Raw genomic sequence first — 15,661 nt, 5'->3', positions numbered from 1 at the left:
TTGCTCAATTATTTGATGGTCATATGTTAAAAAAATGCTTGCAGTAAACTTAAAAATCAGCTACCTACATACGTATATTCCGCAAAAAAGTTAAAAAATAATAATAATCTCGAATTTTTAGCCGAATTAAAACCATTCATTTTAAATATGTTATTCAAAAGTGTGCATTTTTATTTACAATAAATTTTCATTGTTTACAAAAAAGTTATATAAAATCAAATTTACTGCAGCAAATTGTCGATAATTGCAATAAAAAACAATATATGGGGTATTCCATCCCATTTCGACAAATTTTGAACCCGACCCCTTTAGAATTGGCTGAAAGTTTTTCTTCTTGTTCTAGCTTACTAAAGACGTTTTTCAGAAGTTTTTCAAATTTTTTCATCCAACTCAAAAAAAGTTATGAATTTAAAAAAAAAACACCGTTTTTGTTTTCAAAATGCTATAACTTTTTCAAAAATTGACCGTTTGGGATCTTTTTTTTTTAAATTTGATTTTAAATGTACTTTTCGGAAAAAATTCAAAAAAATGTTTAAATTTTTTTTTTTGTAATTTTTCAGTTCTTCGAGATTTTTTGAATTTCGCCCTTTTTTTTCTTCTCATAAAAAACTTCAATCAATTCTGCAATCATCCCCACTAATCCCGGAGTGGGCCGAAATTTTTTTTTTTTTTATTTAATTGAAAAGATTGTTTTCAAAATGCTATAACTTTTTCAAAAATTGACCGTTTGGGATCTTTTTTTTTTATATTTGCTTTTAAATGTACTTTTCGGAAAAAATTCAAAAAAATTAAAAAAAATTTTTTTTTGTAATATTTCAGTTCTTCGAGATTTATCGAATTTTGCCCTTTTTTTCTTCTCATAAAAAACTTCAATCAATTCTGCAATCATCCCCACTAATCCCGGAGTGGGCCGAAATTTTTTTTTTTTATTTAATTGAAAAAAAACTATAAAATTTTTTTGTATTTTTTCCGAAAAGTACATTTAAAAACAAACTAAAAAAAAAATATCCCAAAAGGGTCAATTTTTGAAAAAGTTATAGCATTTTGAGAACAAAAACGGTGTTTTTTTTTAAATTCATAACTTTTTTTGAGTTGGATGAAAAAATTTGAAAAACTTCTGAAAAACGTCTTTCGTAAGCTAGAAAAAGAAGAAAAACTTTCAGCCAATTCTAAAGGGGTCGGGTTCAAAATTGGTCGAAATGGGATGGAATACCCCATATACATGTGTATGTATGTATGAATGTATGTGCAAACTGTGCGAATTGTGATTAGTGTCTGAATGTGTGCATATAAAAGATTTTACAAAAATTAAATGAATATGAATAAAAACAAATTACGTTAGCAATACATTCAAACAACGTCATTATTATGTATTAATGTGGAAAATTAATTGAAAACAAATTAAAGTTAAAACAATAACAAAAAGTTAAAAAAAAAAAACATCAATCTACCTTTTGTTTACAAAACGCATGTACGTAATCCCAAATGTGTATACACGTGAATGTGTTGCTGCCATTCATTAACATATGTAGGTATGCGTATGTATGCATGTAGGTGTTGATGTGTGCATGTGTGTCAATTAAAGCTAAATACACCAATCACGAATCGATGTTGCCATAAAATCAATCAATTTTTGAATGGCTGTGCATTTGTGTGTGTGGTTTATTTGGTATTGTTAAGGGATAACAGTTTTATTAATTTCCATATTGAACGCCTAAAGCTGTGCTTGTTTACAATTTGGCACTATTCCAGCCACGTTTTGGCGCCATTTTTTGTTTTTATTAGGGTTGCACATATATAAATGTTTTTTTTTATTTTACGTATGCATTTTAATTTTGCTCATTTAGAATTTTCAATTGAGATTTCAATTTCGTTTCAATCAAATACTAATATATGTATGTATGTATGTATGTTTGTTTGTATGTTAGTCTGATGTGTTGTGTATTTAATGCATACATATTTGTTTTTGAACTCGCATAAATCAATTTTAGGCAGCCTAGAATAAAAATGAGATAATTTACATTCCATTTTTGAGAAAAAAACTTTAAGGACTTACCTTATTTTTTTTTACTTAATTCAGTTTCACTTTTTCATATCAAGCATAAAATCGTTCAAAGCTAATACTAACAAGTAAAGGTGTCTAAGTTCTCGTGTAACCGAACATTATATACTCAGCGTGAGCTTCAATTGCACATTTCATTTCAGATAAATTACTTTTCTACATAACACGAAGCACCGCCCGTTTAAAAAAAAATGTCTACCCATTTCCTCTTACAATAAAACTTGATAAGTGAAATATCATTGATACAAAACTATTTTTTGCTAAGTTTTAGCTTACTCTTCTAGTCGACGACCCTTTTAAACTTGTTTTATATCTAAGTTGCCGTGGTCTTTAACCGATCCCGTCCATGTTTACTAGAATTATTTTCTGCTATAAGGAAAATACGTGTACACAATTTCATTACAATATGTTAATTTGTCTTCGAGTTATGGCTCCCGAAATATAGAAAATTAAAATAAAATAAATGTAAGCCGCAATAACCTCCGAAGTGATCTAAGGCCGAGCTTCTCTTCCAATTTGCGTCGTGCTCCTCTTGATTTTCCCTACAAATTGGCCGTACGGGACCTACATGTTTTATGCCGACTCCGAACGGCATCTGCAAGGCAGATGAGTTTTCACTGAGAGCTTTTCATGGCAGAAATACACCCGGAGCGCTTGCCAAACACTGCCGAGGGGCGACCCCGCTTAGAAAAATTTTCGTCTAATTGAAAAATCTTATTTTTAAAATTTTGATGTTGCTTTGCCCGGGGTGTGAACCCAGGGCATACGGTGTGGTAGGCGGAGCACGCTACCATCACCCAACGGTGGCCAACATAGAAAATTGTTTAGTCATAAAAGAGGCGGTGCCACACCCATTTTCAAAAATTTTAGTGTTTTCCAATTTAATGTTATAATTCAATTTATTAATTCTATTGATACAAAGTTCTTTTTCGCTAAGATATAGCTTATTATTTTCGTCTACGACCCTTTTAAAAATTTGATTATTTGAGTGGGCGTGGTCTTTAACCGATCTCGTCCATTTCTTCTAAAAATATTTCCTGCTATAGGGAAAATTTTATTAGGATCCGTTAATTTTTGTTCGAGTTATGGCTCCCTAAACATAGAAAATTGCTTAGTCAAAAAAGAGGCGGTGCCACGCCCATATTTTTAAATTTGAAGTTTTTCCTATTTATTGTTATACGTCCACTTGGGAAATGAAATACCATTGATATAAAGCTCCCTGTTGCAAAGATATAACTTGTTTTATTCATCCACGAACCTTTTAGAAGCCTTTTATATAAAAGTGGGCGTGGTCCTTAACCGATTTCGTAAATTTTTCTTCAAAGCATTCCTTATAGTAAAGGCAACCTCTCTGCCGAATTTTGTTACGATAAGTTTAGCGATTTTAGATTTATGATTAATAATATTTGTAAAATTGATTTTATCACAACTGGGCGGTGCCACATCCATTTTAAAAAAATTTTTGAAGGTTTTATCGAGAGTTTCAATAGCGGCCAACACGTCAAATTTCTGCATTCTAGGTGTATTACTTACTAAATAATCAGGTTGTTTGTGTTTTACAAAATGTTATATATTGTTACGAATATTAGCAACACTAAGGGGTATTGCCATCTCTAAGCCGATGCTAAGCAGTCACTGTATGCACATCAATAACTCGATCATTATGTCTACACATATGTACATACATGCATCGGAGAAGCAACGAACAAACACATGCAGATATCTTATATGAGATATGCAATTATAATTGTGGAAGTGTCGCTCACAAACACACGCGCATATGAGAGCTATACACGTACATCTGTAGTTATAATTATAGCAGATAACCAAATAGTAGATTCTATAACAGAAGCGCCTAGAAGATGCAACGAGGAAATCAAAGAGTATAAAAGGCAGCAACATTAGAGGCGCTACAATCAGTTTGAATTAAGTACGCTATCTGTCGGGCAATAGTAAAGGCCATTTTGCATTATTGAAAAGTGGAGTTATTTATTCAACAGTTTAGTGATTCGAACCTTAGTAGATGATTTGGAATAAGCGGAATTGCATTAAATTCGTTACATTTGGTGTCAGAAGAGGAATTGTTGAATAAATTCCGAAGACTTCGAATACAACTTGGACATGGCAAAGTGGAGTGAATTGAAGATCCAGCAGCTGAAGGAGTTGAAGAGCCGTGAATTGAATACAAGTGGCATTAAACTCGAACTTCAAGCACGACTACGAGAGGCAAAGGAAGCAGAAGGAATTAACGTGGAAGAGTATGTCTTTCATCTCGATGTCGACGAGACGACAACAAAAATTGAAGAAAAAAATGAAACATCGCGGACAGGCGCGGGAGGCACGAATATCCGAAATGTCGTCGCAAATGAAATCTCAGCTGGAATCGCAGGAGAACCATATAACAGCGAAGATTGAAGTACAAGAGGCACGAATATCCGAAATGTCGGCGCAAATTTCAGCACAGATATCATCGCAGATCTCTGCTCAACTGGAAGAGCAAGAAGGACGTATTTCCTCGAAGTTGGAGGCGCAAGATACAAAAATTTTACAGTTTGAGGAAAAAAATCGAGGCCGAGGTGAATGCTTTGAGAGGACGTATCGAGCAGTTGCAACTAAATCGCCCAGCAGTTTCAACGAGTAATCCAAAGGTACAAACACCATCCTTTGACGGTTCTGTTTATTCCTTTCCAGGTCTTTAAGCTACAATTTGAGAAGACCGCAACAGTGAACAACTGGAATGCTGAAGGTAAAGTTGCTGCACTCTTCGCAGCATTGAAAGGACCAGCTGACGAAATCTTACAGACATTACATATGCAAACCCAAAGCCAACATTCGAAGAAACGGTATCACATGCTCTGATTCAGGAAACAGCGTCGCTTCTGTGTATGCCATTTTTCAAAGCACGCCGTGTGGAAGTATAAAGGCCAGAGTGGGTAGACGCAATATTGGAGGCGCTGAAAGGATCTCAAAAGCGGAGTGAAAGAGTTATCAAATGCTTCAAATGCGGGAAGCCCGGTCACATTGCACGTCATTGCGATCTTGATCCTAGTGGTTTCAACAGCATGGGTGGTCTTAATAACAAAGCTGGAGGGGATGAGCAAGAGCGAGTAAGATGTAGAGATCGAGAGCTAGCTCCAGCTATTGAATGTCCTGTGATACCTGTGTCGCAAATTGGTAGAAAATCGAGCAGTCTTACCGTCAGAGGGAATGTGGATGGCAAACAACGTATACTGATCTCGATCTGACTTGGTCAACAGGAGAGTAAAACTTTTACCTGGAGCAAGGTTGTGTACGGTCACTGGCGAGTATAATCAAGTCCAGGGAGAAGTGATATGTGAAGTCTTGATTGGAAAGGTCACGGTTCTACACAAATTCGTTGTGTCGAAGATCGTTGATGAAATCATATTGGGAGTGGACTTCTTGGTTATAAGAACCAGGATGTGCCACTTAACTTCAGTTTGGAAAAAGGTTTCAGCAGTAATCGAGTACTGGTGGAGAAAAGTCGACAAAGGCCACGAAAGTCAACGGTAAAGGTTTATGGAATGAATGGGACAAACAAAGCAAAATCAAAGATACCTGCGAGAAAAACACTGGCATTGACAAACCCTAATGGACGCACTAAAACGACTGAAAGAATTTTCCAGAAAGAATGCAAGGGTGGTTTCGAGCGCACACTACTGCTGTGAAACTCAAGACGATACTGATGATGCAAAGTCAATCCGTCAAGATCAAGCTCTGCAAAGTAGTTCTTCATTGGTCAAACAACAGAGTGCGAGGGAACGATCCAAGATAATGAGTAGTAGGATGAAACGCAGGTACGATGAGAACAATAATTCGGAAGGTTTCTTGGAGGGAGATTTTGTACTGCTCACCGGCGGAAAGGTGTTCCATCCAAATTTCGGTGCAGTTGGGAAGGCCCGTACAAAGTTGTGAAGAAGATCAGTGATACCGTCTTCCGCATGCAAACCATTGGGAAACCACGAAGTATAAGAATCGTTCATTTAGAGAGGCTAGCAGTGGTAGACGAAAAATTAAAATAGTGGTAGAATAGATTTTGTTTTTTTTTTTTCAAACCATAGCTACACTTTATATTTGTACAAAACAATTCATATTTTATTGTAAAACAAATAAAGCACATTTCACGGAAATAACACTTTAAAAAACAAGTAAACAAAACAAACAAATTAATGTAAATTGGTATATATATATAGCTTATGTCTATATGATACTTGCTTTTTTTCTGTATTTTTGAGCTTGAAATACTGAGGAAAATTTACCGATACGTCTCATTACAACAACAATTTTCCAATGTACCAGTATTTTTCTGCCACTCTGGCATGTTATCGTTTACTTAAAACTTTTTTATTTTCATTCAAAATTATTCATTAATAACTGATGAAAATAGCGCAGGAAAATATTTGCGAGTAGATGACTAATACTTTCTTTCATAAAAAATGTATTTCTTGTGCTGAATTTGTGCACAAATTTTCCAAAATAAAAACCAAATTTTCGACAAAAAAAAAATTGTCAGAAAAAAACAAAAGAAAAATCTAGTGCCATATGGGTGTTATTAAATACAAGGAACAAAATCACCTTCTACAAATTAAAATTTTTTATAAAATCTTATTAATTCAATTGGAGGCTGATATAAAGTCCGTCCGACACAATACTCTTTTACTTATTAATATTCGATTGGAAATGCTTGAAATTTTCAATTTATTACGCTTGGCGGTTTTTATGTCGTTCAATATAGAGAACGACCTTTCTGCGGCTGCATAACTTTGAGGTAATATTGCTAAAGAGCACATTTATTCACTCAAATTTTCAAACACTCCTTTCAGTTCACAATTTTATCCATCCTTTAAGAATATCGTCGGAAAATATTTTTTCTATTTTTTCCTTATCATATAACATCATCGATCGCCATTCGTTGTTAAGGATTTCCATGGAAGTATTGTGAAATGGAAAAGCTTTAAATAAGGGAACAATCGTTGTCATTTGACTAGATTGAATATTTTTTGCATCAAAATATTCCAAAAGGTGTAATTTTTCTTCTTCGAAATTGAATCGTTTCTTAATTTCCTTACAAAGGCAAATGTTGGCAGATTTTTTGGTTTTGGTGGTAGAAGTGGTAGAAAATGAAAATGGGTTAAAAAGTTGATAGATCTACCAATAAACACACGCGCATACGAGAGCTATACACGTACATCTGTAGTTATAATTATAGCAGATAACCAACTAGTAGATTCTAGAACAGAAGCGCCTAGACGATGCAACGAGGAAATCAAAGAGTATAAAAGGCAGCAAGAGTAGAGGCGCTACAATCGGTTTGAATTAAGTACGCTATCTGTCGGGCAATAGTAAAGGCCATTTTGCATTATAGAAAAGTGGAGTTATTTATTCAACAGATTAGTGATTCGAACCTTAGTAGAAGATTTGAAATAAGCGGAATTGCAGTAAATTCGTTACAATATATAAAAAGAGGGCGCGGTTATCATTTGATTTCTCTCAATTTCCACACCAATCTATTCTGGGTCCAGATAAGCTCGTGTACCAAATTTGGTGAAATACCTCAATATTTACTCAAGTTATCGTATTAACGTACATACGGACGGGCGGACGGACGGGCATGGCTCAATCAAATTTTTTTCGACACATGATTTTGATATATGGAAGTCTATATATATCTCGAATCCTTATACCTGTACAACCAACCGTTATCCAATCAAAGTTAATATACTCTGTGTGCAAAGCACTATACAATACATAGGTATGACGGTCAAATTGTGTGAGAAATTCATAATGCTATGTACAAACACACACCAAATTGGGAATTTATAACATTTGAGCAATTTGTTACGCAATTTATTATATAATAAATTACCAATTTAAAAAAATGTGTAATAAATTGTTTCAAACTGCAAACACAACCTTGTCAAGTGTGTTTATTGAGTAGATTTAAACATCAGTTTTACGAAAAAACCCAAATTTCAAAGTAACAAAACATCTAATTTTGTTAAAAATGACGATGAACAACGTAAATAGTGAGTAAATTTAAATAAAATGAGTAAATGAGTAAGTAACAACACACGTTTAGAAATTTCCATATTTTTTTAATTTTTTTTTCAAAATACTATTGTGTAAGCTAAATTTAGTTGTATGAACACCACTCAATTTAAATCGTAATTGCCTAAATTAATTTTTCTGTTTGAACATAATGTGACGAATATTAACAACATTTATGGATACTATCATCTCTAAGCCGATGCTAATCAGTGACTTGTATGCACATCATTAAATCAATCATTATGTCTACCCATATGCCCATACGAGCAGCGGAGAAGAGACGCACAAACACATGCTTATATCTTATATGAGATGCTCACAAAAGAAGGCAATAATTTGTGCAAATATTACTCACATATACACGCGCTTGTGGCTGCTGATTTTGTAGCTGATAACTAACTAGTAAATCTAGAATAGAAAAGCCTAGAAGTATGCAGCGAGGAAACCAGACAGTATAAATGGCAGCAACAGTGGAGACACGACAACCAGTTTGATTTAAGACGCTATCTGGCGAGCAATAGTAGTGTTATTTTGAAAGTAGTCTAATAAAGGTGATTTTGCATTATTGAATAGTGGAGTTATTTATTCAACAGTTTAGTGATCCGAACGTTAGTAGAAGGTTGCAAATAGGAGGAATTGCACTAAATTCGTTACAATAGTATAAGCATTTCCCCAGAACTAATGGATTTTCCAAAAAAAATTATACTATATAACAACTAAATTTATCTTTCTCATTATTGAAGAATTCACTATTTCAAAAACAACATTTATGTTTTAAGAATAGCGGCATTAGAAAGATTTTCGAATATAATATAGCTTCATGTGGCTATCATAAAAACAATATTATATTCAAAATTTAGTTTTTCAGAATAATGCTAAAATATGCATATGTATGTAGGCATTTCACAAGGTCTCCTACTCGCCGTATGTACATATGTATGTGCTTCGCTTCAATCAAATTGTATATTAGAAACCATGGAAACAACTCAAATCATAAAATTTGACATTAGTACCTACTACAATCTTGTGAATTCCACTTAAATTTTTTAAACTTTCCGACTTGTTGCACATAAAATTTTTTTATATTAATGACAGATACTATAATATAAATTTAGGTGAGAACAAAGTAGCAGGTGTGATGTGTGTAAGTCTTATATTCACACCTTCAAAATCTATGCATTTTTAGTTAATCGGATATGTTTATTTGTATTGGATGTGGATGTATTAGGCTGGGAAAAAAATGTAGTGTCCGTCCCTTAATTTGAAGCTTAAGGCAGCTAACCGAACTCAATCGTTTTATCAAAAAATTACTATGTGAAAAAGCTTAAACACACTGAAATGTATTAGAATTAAAAAAAGAGTTTTCAAAGACCAAAATAGTGAATTAAAATGATAATTTCAAAAATATATCTTTTTTTATACATTTGTATTTAATCATTTGGTTTATGTATCTATATTTGTTGATATAATCATGTTATGTGCTTCTCCTGCTGTGAAGGCTGTCAACATTAAGGTTTTAATTCTATTGTTATTGTTTACTAAAAAGTTTATAAAAATTATCATTATTACATGTTTTGTACTATAAAAGACCGATCTTATTGTACTAATAGGTTGCAAATAAATGAAATGAAAAAAATTAAATGATATATGTACTTATATCTCCTCCAATTTTCATCGTGCTGTTTTAAATTTTTCCTAAAATTTGACGGGACGGGACCTACATGTTTCAAGCCGACTCCGAACAGCATCTGCATGACAAATTAGTTTTTTCTGAGAAGCTTTTCATGGCAGAAATACACTCGGAGTATTTTCCAAATCACTGACGAGGGCGACCTCTAACCGTCTAATTGAAAAAAACTTATTTCTAAATTTTTGATGTTACTTTGCCCGGGCAGTGAACGCAGGATTTTCAGCGAGTGATAGAAAGAAATACAGGATGAGACCACAATAGTTGCTTTTGTATTTTTGACGTCTATGCCGAATATATCACACTTGTCTTATCCACAATGATAGATAATTTGCTCCCATTATTTGTTTCAGTAATTTAAAATGGAAAATCCCACACAATTTTATGGGTCAGTTAGGAATTTTGCACATTTGGCATTAGAACCTTTGCAAGAGCAAATTTCGAATTTTTCTTTTTCACATATCGTTTTTATTGACAGTTGATTTGATATTCAGAGTTGGAAAAAATACTACGGTTTTTGTTGTTGCATATTTGTGTTATCGATGTGATGGTCCTCTGCCGGATACAGATCCGGTACGCTTCGGTAACACAGCACCATTAAGGTGCTAGCCCGACCATCTCGGGAATGATTTATATGTCCACATTAAACCTTCAGGCCATCCCTCCCTCCCCACCACCAAGTTCCATAGGGAGCTTGCGGTCGCCAGAGACTCGTCTGTTAGTGAAACAGTATTCGCCGCGGATAGGTGAGGTTGACAATTGGGTATGGAGAAGCTATATATAGCGCTGGCAACCTGAAAGGGTTGCGCTACACAGCGCCTTGAATCTGGTATTCTAGTCGCCTCTTACGACAGGCATACCTACCGCGGGTATATTCTGACCCCCTAACCCGCATAGTCGTACATTTTTGTAGTATATTGTGCAGATATACTACAACAGTTTGCAAGTGCATTGTACTCCCCTAATTTATTTCGGATCGAGAATTGCTAATTTGCTATTCCATCTATACTACAAGTTTTGATACTGCGTGTTTGCAATGACCTAGCAAATGCAAAATGCCGAATATTTTTTTAGTGTACTGTTTAATTATACAACACTAATTTGCGAATGCAATGATGTCAGACCATTTGCATACATTTTTATCCAGAATAACTGGAATATTTTGATATTCTTTTATTTATTTATTTAAATTGTTTTATATAAGACACCCTAATGTATATACCGATATATATATATATATGTATATATATGTCAGAACGAAAATTATTACCTTCAAATAAAATAAGATTTCTAACTGCTGCCAGAGCTGGCGAAAGCAACATATTACTAAACATGCTTCAAGATTTAATTTAAGCGGCAATATTTTAAAGTCCTATGCATTGTGAATTCATACAAGTGAAAAATCTTTCTATTCCTCCATTGCCATACCTACCTGTCAAATAATAGCTGAAAGGGAGAATGGCGGTCGCGAATGGGCAGAGAATGAAAGAAAGGTTTGTTTTTTTGATCGCCGTTATTAAATTGAAGTTCCATGAATCGCTCATTTGTATTTTAAAACAGCTTTTCTTTTAATTTCGTACAGAGAAATTCAGACTACATATTGATTTTAATTTCTAAAATCCATTTGTTATATAAAATATTAGCAGCCAGTTAAGCAAACATTTTACTTACTTACTTACTTAATTGGCGCTTAACTGTCTAAACGGTTATGGCCGTCCAACAAGGCGCGCAAGTCGCTCCTTCGCTCCGCCAACCGGTGCCAATTGGTCACACCAAGGGAGTTTAAATCGTTGTCCACCTGGTCCTTCCCACGGAGTGGGGGCCGCCCTCTACCTCTGCTTCCATAGGCGGGTTCCGATAGAAACACTTTCTTGGCCGGAGCATCGTCTTTCATTCGCATAACATGGCCTAGCCAGCGCAGCCGCTGCGTTTTAATTCGCTGGACTATGTGGATGTCTGCGTATAGCTCGTACAGCTCATCATTAAATCTTCTGCGGTACTCGCCATCACCAACGCGTCCATAAATCTTCCGAAGGACTTTTCTCTCGAACACTCCCAAAGCCGCTTCATCTGCTGTTGTCATGGTCTATGCTTCTGCAGGACGGCTACGATAAGTGACTTGTAGAGCATGATTTTCGTTCGCCGAGAGAGGAATTTACTTTTCAATTGGCTACCTAGTCCAAAGTAGCATTTATTGGCAAGATTGATTATTCGCTGGATTTCAGTGCTGATGTTGTTGCTAGTGTTGGTGCTGGTTCCCAAATAAACGAAGTCTTTTACTATTTCGAAATTATGGCTGCCAACAGTAGCGTGGTTGCCAAGGCGCGTATGCGCTGACTCTTTGCTCGATGACAGTAGGTACAAACATTTTAAAATATGTAAATAATGCAATATACAAGTCGTTTAAAAAATGTTTGAAAAACACTATTTGCAAATAATTTAAGTAATCGAACAGCGATTGAACAGGTGCTCGAGTCTGTTTACTATTATGTAGGTTTTTTTTTTCAAACGTTCGCCACTTATATGAATTCACAATGGTCCTATGCTACCATACTAAGCACGCCAGTAATACGTCTTTGGATGAGAAGGCCACCCACTGACAGCTTTTTTTACAAAACATTTGTTGTTGTCAAATGTACGAGCTGTAGACACTGATGTCGTCTTAAATTAATAAGTATGTACGCAATTTTTTTAGATAAACCTCAAATAATTTTTTGCTGCCATTTTTCAGTTTAAGTTTTCCAGGCAGAGGAAGTGGTGCCAGATATTTTTGCATTCAAAAGCAGCGATATTGTGACAAATAAATTACAAGATTATTTTGTATATTTTTATAAAAACTTTCATCAAAACAAGTATTTAGTTAAATATATTTATATACAAGTTTACCCCATAAAATTTGTTGAAGGTTTTGCTTCATTTACTTTTTTGTTATTATGAAGCCATAAAATTGACACCCACATCGTTTTCTTAATCACGCCATAAAAATATCAAATTACATATCAGCTTGCCGCTTTGGTGTATGATTAATGATAACAGCTGATTCTGCTGCTCTTTTTTAGTAAGGTGAGTTTCGTTGTTAATGGAGTGAATACAATAAAGGAGACAGCGACTCGTCACGGTTTATATGTGCGGCGTTTTGCGAAAATGTAGTAAACTTCATTTGTATTCTATATATGGGGTATTCCAACCCATTTCGACCAATTTTGAACCCGACCCCTTTAGAATTGGCTGAAAGTTTTTCTTCTTTTTCTAGCTTACAAAAAACATTTTTCAGAATTTTTTCAATTTTTTTCATTCAACTCAAAAAAAGTTATGAATTTTTAAAAAAAAACACAGTTTTTGTTTTCAAAGTGCTATAACTTTTTCAAAAATTGACCGTTTGGGATCTTTTTTTTTAAATTGGATTTTAAATTTACTTTTCGGAAAAAATACAAAAAAATGTTTAAAGTTTTTTTTTTAATTTTTCAGTTTTTCGAGATTTTTCGAATTTTGCCATTTTTTTCTCATTAAAAACTTCAATCAATTCTGCAATCATCCCCACTAATCCCGGAGTGGGCCGATTTTTTTTTTTTTTTTTTTTATTTAATTGAAAAAAAAAATTTCAAAAATAAAAATTTTTTTTTATCAATTTTATTTATATAACAAAAAAGTGTAAGAAAATGATTTTTAAGTATTCTTTTCTTTATATATTATGGTAATCTACGATTAAAATAACCATTAATGACTGACACAGTAAACATGTAAGTTTACCATAATATATAAAGAAAAGAATACTTAAAAATCATTTTCTTACATTTTTTTGTTATATAAATAAAATTGATAAAAAAATTAATTTTTGAAATTTTTTTTCAATTAAATAAAAAAAAATCGGCCCACTCCGGGATTAGTGGGGATGATTGCAGAATTGCTTGAAGTTTTTTATGAGAAAAAAAAATGGCAAAATTCGAAAAATCTCGAAAAACTGAAAAATTTAAAAAAAAAAAATTTAAATTTTTTGTATTTTTATCCGAAAGGTGCATTTAAAAACAGATTAAAAAAAAAAAGATCCCAAACGGTCAATTTTTGAAGAAGTTATAGCATTTTGAAAACAAAAACGGTATTTTTTTAAAAATTCATAACTTTTTTTGAGTTGGATGAAAAAATTTGAAAAAATTCTGAAAAACGTCTTTCGTAAGCTAGAAAAAGAAGAAAAACTTTCAGCCAATTCTAAAGGGGTCAGGTTTAAAATTGGTCGAAATGGGATGGAATACCCCATATATTGTATTTTATTATTTTGATGCCAATAGTTATATATCCTATATACCAATTTCAAAAATTAGAAATGTTTTTCATTGCAAATGGGCCATCAAGGCGGCAAACGAACCTTTTCAAAAATATATATTCTTTTTACGCTAAAAATGTAAGTAACCCTGGTTAAATTCATTTAAATAAGGTACAATATTTTAATTATTAAACTTAATTAACTTAATAAATAAGTCTGTACAACCATTAAATTAACTCGCGCACAAAAAAATTATCCCGATTTGTAAAATAGTTTCACAAATCAGTACAGGTTCTAGAAGATTTTAAAAAATGTTCTGATTAATGAAATTTGCATCGTAATCCATTTAAAACTTGAGTGAGTTGCGAAAATGATTGCAATTTCAAAGCTTAAACGTAACTGACACAAATAACAAAATTTCTTATTGTATTGTATACAGAATCATTATTCATCAGTTCAAATCCGCAAACATGAGTAATTTACAAACATATGAGTCTGCAAAAGTGAGTTTAAACTTACACAAAAATGGGGCCAAGGAAACATTTTTGATTCATTTTGATAAAATTAAAAATTGTTTTCAAGTTTTGTTTTCATGACAATTTAATAACTAAGTCAGTTTTCAGCATATAATAAAAGTGACTATTCTTAAGCCCATGATCAGTTTCCAATTTTTATGTAGTTCATGTTTGGTATAGTTTTCTCAAAAAATAAGGCATACTGACAGCACCAAAGTTGAAAAAATCGTTGGAGAAGGTCTAGATCTCAAATTACAAAATCTGGAAGGAAACTGAAAATCGGTTAAATTATCGCCAAGATAGTTATAGGCTAGTAAGAGTCCAAAGCTACCAAACCACAGTTTTTGCAAGTGATTTACAGGGGAAAGTCCTGTATGCATTCATATTTGAGATCTTTAAGATCTACCAGAAAAATGTCATCACTGCCCAGGTATTTTTGTTGTCAAATAGTCTTAAGAGTAAATTATCCAAGAAAAATGTTATCAAAGAATTCGATAACAAAAAATTAAGCTTTGGCGCCATCTAGCGGCGAAAACATCAAACCGCATACAATTGAACACTTGGTTGTGAAAATTTAACTTTTGCAACGAAAGTGAGATGTTACAAGATATTTACTGGTATTTTGATATGCATACCCTTTCTATGTAGTATCTTGTGTAACAAATAAAACTAATTTCTTGGAACAATTTTATGGAATTTGAAATGAAAGTGACACTGATCATCACGAATATGCAAATAGCAAACCACAGAAGACTAGAAAACACAGGCACTTGCTTACCAATTTTACTTTCAATATAAGGACCTTCCTGAAATATATGGCTTAAGAATTTTAAAACTCAATATCAGTGAAAAAGAAAAGGCACCAGATGCAGTATTTTTTGGTAACATCCTATAAACCGTTACAGTTTTCAGTTAGACTTTGTTAGAGGTAATTTACAGTACGACGCTTACTATAATGGGCTGCTTTAGCAAAAACTGCGCCCTTTCATTAACAAATTTTAACAACTAGGCCGGAACTAGTAATCTATACTTTGTAGTTTTCACTGTTAAGGTATCGAGCCCCAGAAGTC

The 15,661-nt window shown here is 33.4% G+C and overlaps 2 protein-coding genes across 5 annotated transcripts in view; both read right to left on the bottom strand.

The window, feature by feature from the left end:
• The window catches only part of LOC137245348 (transcriptional regulator ATRX homolog), an 84,813-nt gene that overhangs the window by 37,245 nt on the left and 31,907 nt on the right, over window positions 1-15,661 (bottom strand). The window lies entirely within an intron of this gene.
• The window catches only part of Gyg (Glycogenin), an 80,486-nt gene that overhangs the window by 32,919 nt on the left and 31,906 nt on the right, over window positions 1-15,661 (bottom strand). The window contains exon 1 of one of the 4 annotated variants that reach the window (XM_067775854.1): window positions 1,452-3,422. The exons of the other annotated variants lie outside the window; for them this stretch is intronic. The gene's annotated coding sequence lies outside the window, so the exon portion shown is untranslated. Of the gene's footprint in view, window positions 1-1,451; window positions 3,423-15,661 lie in introns of those variants that run through there. 4 annotated transcript variants of the gene reach the window in all.

Source organism: Eurosta solidaginis, chromosome 3 (genome assembly GCF_040869045.1).
Source record: "Eurosta solidaginis isolate ZX-2024a chromosome 3, ASM4086904v1, whole genome shotgun sequence".
NCBI classification, from domain to species: Eukaryota; Metazoa; Arthropoda; class Insecta; order Diptera; family Tephritidae; genus Eurosta; species Eurosta solidaginis.
Note: the sequence above shows the minus strand (reverse complement) of the source record. Positions and strands in the feature narration are given on the sequence as shown.